Genomic DNA, 11,173 nt, shown 5'->3' on the forward strand with positions numbered 1-11,173 from the left:
ATATATATAGAGAGAGAGAGAGAGAGAGAGAGAGAGAGAGAGAAAGTTATAAATATATATTTGTATATTTGCTGGGGCTTAAGATAGGTGTGTGCCTTTTTAATGCAAGAAGAAGCACTTTGGGGGTCTGTGTGTCTTTTGATGTGAGAGGAGGCATCTGCATTTCAGAGACACATTTGGCTATCTTGAGTCATAGGGAAGAAGCAGGGACCAGGTGAGAAAGGAGGACTGGAGTTGTTAGAGACTTAAGGGTCAGGACCGAGAAGGAAGTGAGGTAGTGAGCTTCATTTTCATCTGATTTTTATCTGGTTGAGTTGGCTGTGGCAGGTTACCCATCAGCACTATGGAAACAAAGACAGAAGGAGTGTTGCAAGTTAAGACTCTATCTAGCTCAGTCTACAGGATGAACTCCATGCCAGTCGGGAACACATAATGAAAAACCTCCCTGTCTTTGCTCAGTCTCCCCTCCCCCAATATTGGATTGACCCACTGAGCAGGAAAAAAAGCTTGAACTTGAAATCTAGCCAGGACTTCAGGTCTGAGAAGGCACTTTGTAGTTCCAAAGTTTGTATCCATGGGGAAAAAGCCCTAGGAACCAAATAGTACTAATATAATTAAAATGTAATTTGTCACTTGAAAGTTGTCTCATGTTCATCCAAAAAAAATTTAAATAATGAGTAGCTTTAAAGATCATTAAAATGTTAAAATGTGTATAACTATATTTAGCAAGATGCCTTGTAGCTCAGAGATAATAGACAAACTAGCGCAAAGCACACCTAGATTTTAAATGGCAAAGAGGAAAACAATGGGATTATCAAACCAGACTAACGACCAATCCCTTTAATGAGAGAAAGAGAAAAAATACTTTTCATGCTCTGTCAGTTGATTATACCTTTCAGTTAATATTAATAATGCGAAGGGACTGTTTTGACAAGGCGAATGCTGTAAAGGCAGCTGCAGAATAGTAAAAAATAGCTCCGATGTTCCATACAGAATGACAGGCATCTGTGCTCCAGCTCTGTCCTCCTCTCAGCTGTGAGGCTCAGATGTGATGGTGATGGTGAAAGGGAAGGTCTAACACAAAAGGAGGATGTTGCTACTAAAGGCATCCCAGAGACATGATGGAATGGGGAGTGTAGGAGGCAGTATCACTCACCGATCAGAGAAGAACAGATAGTCCACTCTGAAACAGCAGGTATCCTTTGGATAGAGTTGCAGAATTACACTGCGGCAGAAAGGCCTAAGGGCCATGTCTCTCGGTATCCATACGCTTTGTTGTCTTCTCCCACACTGCAGTGGGATGGACTCTGTGGCTGTGGTGGTTAGCATATGTTTGGCCCCTGGGAAGTGACACTATTAGGAGGTATGGCCTTGTTGAAGTAGGTGTGGCTTCGGTGGAGGAACTATGGTGCTGAGTAGACAGGGTTTGAAGTCTCCTAGTGCTCAAACTTTGCTCAGTGTGCAAGAGACAGTCTCCTTCTGGTTGCCCTCATATCAAGATGTAGAACTCTCCGTTCCTTCTGCAGTACCATGCCTGGCTGGACACTGTCATACTTCCTGCCATGATGATAATGGACGGAACCTCTGAACCTGTAAGCCAGCCCCAAGCAAATGTTGTCTTTTATAAGAGTTGTCTTGGTCATGGTATCTCTTCACAGCAATGGAAACCCTGACTAAGACAGTGGCTAATGGAACAAGGTAGGAGTAACAGTTTATCAGTAGTGTATTGCCACTGAGATTAGTTTAAAAGGACACTGGCTTCCTCTGGGCCTCCTCCACAGTGCATGTCTCTCTCTCCTCATCTCTGTTTACTTATCAGGAAGTCTTCAGCTGTGTTGTGGACTACCTGATACAGAGTCTCACAAAGTAGAGAGCTGAAACCACTCATGACACCTATGTGAACTTGGAATTGTCTCCTCATGTTCAGTCAAGACTTCAGATTCCTTCCACCAAAACTACTTGGAGCATTGTAGAGTCAAATAATCTGGACCCCTAGGGCCTCCCAGACATTGAATCACCAACCAAAGAGTGAGCACAGTCTGAGCATAGACTCCCTTAACATATGTAGCAGATGAGAAGCTTAGTCTTTATGCAGGGACCCCAAACAACTGAAGCAGGGGCTGTCGCTGAGCCTATTGTCTACCTGGCTGCCTACGGATCCCACACACCTAAATAGATAACCTTGTCTGGCCTCAGTGGGAAAGGATGTGTCTAGTCCCACAGCAACTGGATGTTTAGGGAAGGGGATAGTGGGGAGTAGAGTGTGTGGGAGGGTTGACACCCAGAAGAGGGCTTCCCTTTTTAAGGGGAAAGGGAGGAGGACTTGCATGAGGGGGTTTGGGAGGAGAGAAAGGTGAGAAAGGGCTGATATTGGGTTGTAAAGTGAATAAACACATAAATTTTTAAAAAGAGAGCATATATTCCAGGGAATTCTCGTTCAGTTCCTAGCACCCACCTCGACAGTTCACAACTACCTGTAATTCCAGCTCCATACCTTGGCCTTAGAAAGGGTCTGAGATTGGGTAAAGGAGAGGAGCCATGGGCAGACTGAGCAGACCATTGTTGGCTAGATCAATTTGTTGTAGCAACAAATGTAAGGAATAAACAGATCAAAATGAGAGAAGTTTTGCTCGGCTCATGGCTTTGGACTTTTAGACCATGGTAGCTACTTCTATCACTTTGTGGTTTCTGACAGGGCAAAAACATCACGATGGGTAGTGTATAATAGAGAAAACTCACCATGTGGTCACCAGAAAGTGAGAGGGGCAATATGTGGTTGTCCCTTATATCATCTTCCAGGACACCTCACAGTGATCAAATTTCCTCCCCCTTAGGCTTTAACTTTTAGAGATTCTACTACATCTCAGCTCTGGTTGACCAAACTTTCAACACATTGGGCCTATGGAGAACACTAAAGACTGAGACTATAGAATTGACCAAGTGAAGAGTCTAGTTTTGCTAATAATGTGAAATTGGGTAGATGTAATTCAGTTGGCAGAGTGCCTGCCTAGCATGTATGAAGCCCTGGGTCCCATCCTCAACACTGCATAAATGAGGTATGATAGTGAGAAGACTAGGCTGACTCCATGACAGGCTTCAAATGGACAGTCTAGGAGACTAGGCCTAAGAACTTTACAAGTCCAGACAAACCCAGGCAAGTCAGTTACTAGAAAAAAACCCACTCCAACCTCCTGCCATCCCACTGGTTCTAAAATGCCTAAAGGCAGTGTAAGATAAAGCTCACCTATCCTGAGATTCCTCAGCAACAGTTTCCAGCCCCCATGCTCCAGTAATGATTCTAAAAAGCCTAGAGATAGAGTAAGATAAAGCTCATCTATCCTGGAATTCCCCGAATATGCACTAAATCAGACCTACAAACTTACTTGGTGGTCTTTCCATCTTGGTAATGGGAGATCCCAGCATGCTGGCCTTCTGCAGAATAAAACCCTCGTTGTGTTTACATACTATTTGAGTTCAGGGTATCATTCTTCAGCAAACCATAGACCCTTACATTAGCACACACATAAATCCCTGCACTCAGGAGGTGGAGGAAAAAAGTTTAAGAGTTAAGGCCTTCCTTAGTTCCATAGCAAGTTGGAGGCCCGCCTGATCTCCCTTAGATCCTATCTCAAACAAGAAACAAAACAAAACAAAACAAAAAAACAAATAGGAGGGCTAACGGTATGACTCCTAGGAAAAGAAGCTTGTTGCACAAGCACAGTGACCTGATTTTGATCCCCAGAACTCATGTAAAGATGGAAGAAGAGAACCAACTTCACAAAGATGTCCTCTGAGCCTCCACATGTATGCCATGATACACATATGTTTGTGCGCGCATTCACACACTCACGCGCGCGCGCGCGCGCGCGCGCACACAAACACACACACAATTATGGGAGCATAAAAATAAATACTTTGAGGGTTTTTCTTTTTAAATCCAGTAATCCTGTGGTCTGGACATTTTTAACTCTTCTATGGTAGACTGGGAGATTCTACACAGCACTGTGATGGGACACAGAACGGACTTGGTTAACTCCTGAATTCAGCTGAGCATGTGACACTCAAGGTGTGTAACTGGAGCTGCTGTGACTGATCAAAGTGGTATCTGTCCAGGAGTGATCATCCTCCTACTCTGCCAGCACACAATGAACGGTAGTGTGTGAACAAGAGTCAGAATGACAAGGCCTTGGATCAGGGAGAGTGGGAGGGGCTGTGAGAAGGACAGGGCTGCCATCCTGTTCTCCACTCACAAAAGGGAGGAAATTAAATGTCCAGAGCATATAACTCAAGCAAAGAACAGCTCAGCTGGTAAGCCAGAAAATCTTAATGAAGTTGATGGTTTTTTTTTCTACAAAACAATGATTTTCATTTATTCGAGGTATGATCTAATCTTTTAGTAGGTTCACAATTCAGAAGCCAGGCTATGCAACTAACTAAATGGGTGTGTGAATTCAATTCCAGCCACCAATCTTTATAGTTCTACCAGTGTGAGGTTCTTCTCCCATGTCATCTCTATGAACTTAGCACTTATCTACAGACAACAGCTCCAGGTACTCTTTAAACAGCCTGCATAGTTTAAAAGGGTCAACATCTTTCTAGTATATTTGCCTATAGTCATGACTGTGTTTATGTGTACGTTATGCTATTTAGTCTGCAGAACAAGGTGTGTTGTCAGTGGCTCTGTGCTATTCCAAGTGACAAGACATGCTTGGAGAACTCGCATAACCTGTCTATAAGCAGCAAGAGTCTGGGGGAAGTGCTATCAAAGGAGGGCTCTTTCTATTAAACCACACTGTTCCTTTCAGAGACCTCAAATATGAAAGATGAATTCCATCAAGGACTTCACTTCCTCTTCGGTTTAAAGAGAAAATAGGTTGTGATGTGTGGTTATGCTACACACCTTTGTGATGTATATTTGAGTCTTCAAAAGTTGTTCCCGGAAGAGGCAGGATGCAGCCAGACAGCGTATGTTACATCTTGACACTGAGAAACTTACCCTTACTCGGTGCTTCCGTTTCGCCAACTTTAGAACAGAGCTAAGAATTCTGTTGTTCAGATTAAAGTATTTACTTTGTCTAAAGCCACAAGTCAAGCACACAAAGCACTTACTATGGACTGGATGGCATTCTCAGAGCTTTCCATGGATTATCTCATTTATGGCAACATCTTCCTGAGATAGGCTCTGTTATCATTTCTGTCTTGCAGATGATAAGACAGAAGCAAAAGTAGCTTGCTCAAGTAGTGTCCTCCCATACTGCTTGGGTCCTAGAACTCTGACGAGGGATTGAAGAGAGGCCAGATACACATATAGAAAAGCTGGAGTCAGGTAGTGTGTGTACAATCTGATGGAACCTGCCACCATCCCAACAGGGGACCTCAGCACAGGAGGAGGGGTTGTCTATTCTCAGTAGGAGGTCTAAAGAGGCAAGCAGGGCAGCGCTATGAACATCTGGGAGGAGAAGGAAACTGCTGTTGCTAGGTTTTGTACAAACTGGTCAGTCCTCAGTAAGCACTCATTCTTGGACAGTGGAAGGCTTTGTCTTTCTGAACCTGGCCCATTCGAGGACTGGCTTTGCCAATTACTCATGAATCCAAGGCCTGCTTCAATAACGCGCATTCACTCAGGACTTTACTCATTCTTCCTTATCACCCTATGCTGAAGGTCATCTCATTTAAAACAAGTTCATTTGGCTTTGGAAGTGACATAGTCTGCTAAAATAGACTGCCTGCCTGTCAGGCACTCAGCAGAGTCCATGGCAGAATTCTTGCTTTGTATGCATCAACTCTACAGATGGTCTTAGGCTTGTAATGGTTTGATGTACAGTTTCTTATTTTATAGCAGGGCAAAAGCAATGTGCATGCAATTGAAATCCTACTTTGAATTCAAATTCTAATTTGAAATTTTCCAGTCTTGCAATATCTGGAATCTTCCTACTCTCAGCTCCCAGTAATCCACGTGACCTGAGGATAAAGTGGAGTTCTGCAGTGCACTGAACTGCTCAGTTGTGCCGTTTAGTACATTCGATGCCTTAAAGCAGTTTTGATTTATAACACTTTCCCTTATCAGGACATAAGGCTACGGAAGTCAAGGGGCATCTGTCTATGTTGTTAATATTCTTTCAGTTGGCCTGCCTTTGCTAAAATACATAAAGCATGTTGCTGTGCAGGTGGGTGTGATGCTCTTCAATTCCAGTTTGCGAGGACCATATGTTCACGAGCCAAACTCCATGTGTCCCTCAGTGTGCTTCAGTGTGTACCTACGCTTACAAATGTGTGCCAGGTGTCTGCCATTACCTAAAAGAGAGAATGAAATGAGGGACCGATTTATGCTAAGCAGAGAGTGAAAGTGAAAGGATTCGGGGAGGGAAGGGGAGATTCTACTTTAAAAATAATGCTTTTTAGAACTGGAGAGATGCATCAGCGGGTTCTCAGAGTTCAGATGCCAGCACTGTCGTCATGTAGATAGATCGTAAACTCCTGTATCTCCAGCTCCAAGTGATCCAATGCCCTCTTCTGGATTCTGGGGGCATCTACATGTACATGCACACCCACACCTAAGGAAAATACAATACAATCCTCACAAGGTTTTGTTTGTTTGTTTGTTTGCCTAATGTCTGTGTCTTTTTATTTTGAAAAGTTTTCCTGTGTTCTACACTGTGCTGAAAAAGCTGTAGTATTTCAAAAGAAGCAATATTTAAATAAACATATATATTATAAACTCTTTGAAATAGAAAATCATCTGAATGTCATTTTCCCCAATTAAGATCCTATTAGTCATATGTTTTTGTATGAGCAGTGGTGTGGTTCTCAGACATACCATGAATTAGTCATGCATAGCAAGTGGATAAAGTCAGTGTCTGTCGAATTCATCAGCATGTAACCAGTGACTAAGTCAGAACCAGCATACAGGAAACACACACCTAATGATTATCTATACATATACATATATGCTTTAGGCTTTAAATTATTATTATCATAAAGACAGCATGCAAGCTAAGGTATATTAAGGTTAAAAATGAAAGACATATATTTTAAATGTGGGTTGTTCACAATCCAGAAGCATTAGCAATGTGTTAATCGACTTCCTGTTACTATAAGAAAATACTTAGGACAATTATCTTAAAGATTTCAAAACATTGTTGGATCACTCCATTGATGTAGGGGACAGATAAAACATCGTAACAGGAAAGGCATGGTAGAGCAAAGCTGCTAATTTCACAGTGGCCTGAAAGCAGAGAGGTAAAGGAAGAGGCTGGGGTAGAATATCTCCTTTAGGAATACACACACACACACACACTCTGACCTCACTTCCTCTCACCACGCCCATCCACTAAAAGCTCCATTATCCACAAACAGAGCCATGGGCAGGTGACCAAGCTTTTAGCACACACTGGCCTTTGGAGGACATTTAAGATCCAAACCATAACAAGGAACTTCGGGTAACATTGTAGGATTGTAAATTTCCAGTGCCCAACTCAGACCAGTGAACTATGACACTGAGCTGACAGCTACCAATCAGAATTTTATTTATTTATTTATTTATTTATTTATTTATTTGGTTTTTCGAGACAGGGTTTCTCTGTGCAGCCCTGGCTGTCCTGGAACTCACTCGGTAGACCAGGCTAGCCTCGAACTCTCGAACTCAGAAATCCGCCTGCCTCTGCCTCCCAAGTGCTGGGATTAAAGGCGTGCGCCACCACTGCCGCCCCAATCAGAATTTTAAAGCTTCTTATCTAAAGGAATGTGCATTAAAGTTGGTAAAGCTTCTTGTAAACTACACTGAAGTGTCTCTGCTGCACACATGGCTCTTCATTATCAAGTCTGCGTTCATCATCCCTTAAGCAGGAGCAGTGATGAATCTTCTTGAAATATTCAAAATATTTCTACAGTTGGCAGCAGAAAAACTCATGAAGCAAGACTAGGTTTCTGGACGTTTATGAAGTAATACACTCAATCTCTTCAAGGAGTTGCATCTGTAACAGCTTTAGAGTTTTTGTGAAATATTGACTAGAGGGACACAAGATGGTCCAAGATCAACAACACCATGAAGAGTTTCTGTCCTCATAGAACTCGATTGGCTTGCCTGATAATGTTGTAAAATTCACTTCTTATTTGGATCGTATGACTTCTCTGTCTCACTCTTTGTGACCAATCCCAGGTATTCTGATTACTATTTTATAATCAAACAAAGAACAAAGACAAACAAACAAGCAAATGCCCCCCCAAAACAAAACAAAACAAAACAGACAAACAAAACCCACCAAGCCAGAAAACAGCTGGAAAAGCATGGTTAGGAAACTACCAAGCACAGTTCTCTGCTTGGGGCATATACAAGAAAACTGTGAGCTGTTTTAGCAATCAAGATGCTGACTGTGTTGTGGATATAGCAAAACAAACAAAACCAAACCCATTTTAAAGGTACTAAGAGAATTCGTGTGGTCAAGAATAAAAGATGAAGGATACAGGTTCTCAGAAACAAGCCTTATGAGGCAAAACCTGTAACTGTTCTCTAGGCTTGCACATCCTGATCAGTATTGTATTCCTTCCTTATACCCCCCCCCCCCCGTCTCTGTCTCTCTCTCTGTCTCTCTTTGTATCTCTTTGTCTCTCTCTGTCTCTGTCTCTCTCTCTGGAATGACTCAGACTCTGTGTAGGTGGTCGTAGATAAGAGAGATTTTTCTAGTGATTAAAAAAATAAAACTGAGACTGAGGATAAATCCTAGGGCAGTTCTAATGGGAAGGAAAGGGATGGTGGAGAGGGGCCAGCACTGATTGTGGGAGACTCAGCCTGTCAGGGACAGGGAGGAAATCAGAAGTCATTGGGTCGTTGGAGCAGTCTGTGGCATGCTGATGACCAGGACAATGTTATTTTGGACATCGCTGCCTATGTAAGATACAGATCAGGGTCCTGTTAATCCTTGGAATAGCTCAGCGTTGTCTTGTACTTGGTGGGCTTTGTGTGTGTATACATGTAGATGTGTAGTATGTGTAGTGTGTGTATGTATGTGTGTGGTATGTGGTGTGTGTGTTTGTGTGTATGTGGTGTGTGTGTGTGGTATGGTGTGTGCATATGTATGTGTGTGGTATGTGATGTGTAGTATGTGTATTTGTGTGTATGTGGTATGTGTGTATAGTGTATGTATGTATGTATGTATGTATGTATGTGTGTATGGTATGCAGTGTGTGTGTGTATGTGTATGGTATGGTGTGTATGTATGTATGTGTGTGGTATGTGATATGTAGTGTGTGTGTGTCTATGTGTTTGTATAGTATATGTATGTATATATGCATGTGTGTGTATGGTATGTGGTGTGTAGTGTATGTGTGTGTGGTATGTGTGGTATGTATGAATGTGTGTGGTATGTGGTGTGTGTGTGTGGTATGTGGTGTATATGTGTGGTGTGTGTGATATTTTAAAGAGGAACAGGCACATCCCACACATTGTTAATAAGGGAGTGAGGAACTCAGTAAATGTTACGGGTCCAGGTGTCCATTGTCTCTCTTTCACTTGTACTTCTAGGTAAGCACTCTATTAATAAGCTGCACTGTGTTTGACTGCCAAAGTCAAATAGATTGCATCCCAGCAACGGGCCTATGATGACCCCCAGTTTTTAAAATGTGTGACCATCAAAAAATGTGAACTGGAAGAAGTGAGTCCAGGCTAGGAATAAGAACAAAAACACTTTCTAATTTGTGAAGAAATACTCTAAGATCTCTGGTCGTATATGTGGAGATTTAAGAGATCAGCTATAAATAAGCAATAGCTATGGGAAGTGGGAAATGCCCAGGGCTGATAGATAATGAACATTGTTTATCGGCAGGGAAAGGGGAAAAGTGACTCCTGATCTACGAAGTCCACAGGACCATATTCATTCCCTTATCAACTAGGAAGTAAGTCTGTACTGATCGCCTGGGGCTGAGGCCCAGGAATTCTTGCGAATGCATGTCAATGTATGAGTCAGGACGGAAAGGGAAAGGGGACACGAGAAAGGAAAACACTTTCTCTTTCCTCTGGATCTCAGAGAGTCAAGAATTCTAATATAACTGACTAAATTGCTCCAAACTCACCCGGACAGAGATGGCTCACTGTCTAAGAAGTGTCTTCATAAGAGTACTAAAGCAGCTAAAAGTTCACAATTTCAACTCCGAATGGCCTGGTTTTACCTGTACCAATACTCCTGTCTCATCCGACCTCTTCAGTGCCTCTCATGAACCACTTTGGATCACCGTCTTTTTTTTTTTTTTTTTTATTCAGGAAGCATTTTATTGATGCTCCAAGGACAAGAGCTCACACAGGTGACAGTCTCTCAGAGCAACTCCCACACGGCCTTGCTGAGCTTCTGAATCTTGCTCTTTGCAGACATAGCAACGTACTTACTTCTCCCCAATTCGGACAATCATCCCGCCCATGATTAACGGGTCAGTCTTGACCTCCAGTTTCAGTATTTGGCCTTGACTCAGGAAGCTCTTCAGCACTGTCTTTAACTCAGAGAGAACAGCTTCATCGAGAGGAGATGCTGTGGTCACTGTGCACAGCACTTCTTTCTCCATGGTGGACACTCATGATGGTGGAAAAGTAACAGAGATAATGCCCTGGGTGTTGCCTAGGCGACCATTTTCAACAAGTAAATTCATGAGGTAGGCCATCAGTGGAGAGCACTTCTCCTTTGTGGTGATGTCATTCAGGCTTTTCCCTTTGATAGAGTGCTTGACATAAGGATTCAGAACAGCAAGTGACACCTTGGGATCCTTCAGGAGTTGTCCCACTAGCAGCAGCTCCTTCTCCCTCTGCTCCAGCTTATTCTCTATAGACATAGCAGAGTACAGGGCGGTTGTGTATCAACCTTCGATGCCATAGACCTTAACAAGGGGCCTTACAAGCTTGGCAAAGGGCCTGATCACAGACATACTGAAGCTCTGAACCTGTTGTGACAGCCTGGACCCTCATGGGGCAGTCATCTTTTCCCAGGAGGCTGAATCAAACCCAAGTGAGAAGAGATGACCAAGGCAACTCTCATAAGGACAACATTTAATTTACAAGTTCAGAAGATCAGTCTATTATCAAGGCAGGAACATACCAGCATCCAGGCAGGCACAGTGCCAGAGGAGCTGAGGATTCTACATCTTCTTCTGAAGGCCACTAGCTAAATATTGACTTTCAGGCAGCTAGGGT

General features: G+C 42.9%; 1 pseudogene; it reads right to left on the reverse strand.

Moving 5' to 3' along the window:
* Nucleotides 1–10,307: 10,307 nt before the first annotated feature.
* LOC114617037 lies at nt 10,308–10,959 on the reverse strand (annotated as a pseudogene).
* Between the last annotated feature and the right edge of the window lie 214 nt (nt 10,960–11,173).

This window comes from Grammomys surdaster, unplaced genomic scaffold, assembly GCF_004785775.1.
Source record: "Grammomys surdaster isolate TR1022 unplaced genomic scaffold, NIH_TR_1.0 134, whole genome shotgun sequence".
In the NCBI taxonomy this organism is placed as follows: domain Eukaryota; kingdom Metazoa; phylum Chordata; class Mammalia; order Rodentia; family Muridae; genus Grammomys; species Grammomys surdaster.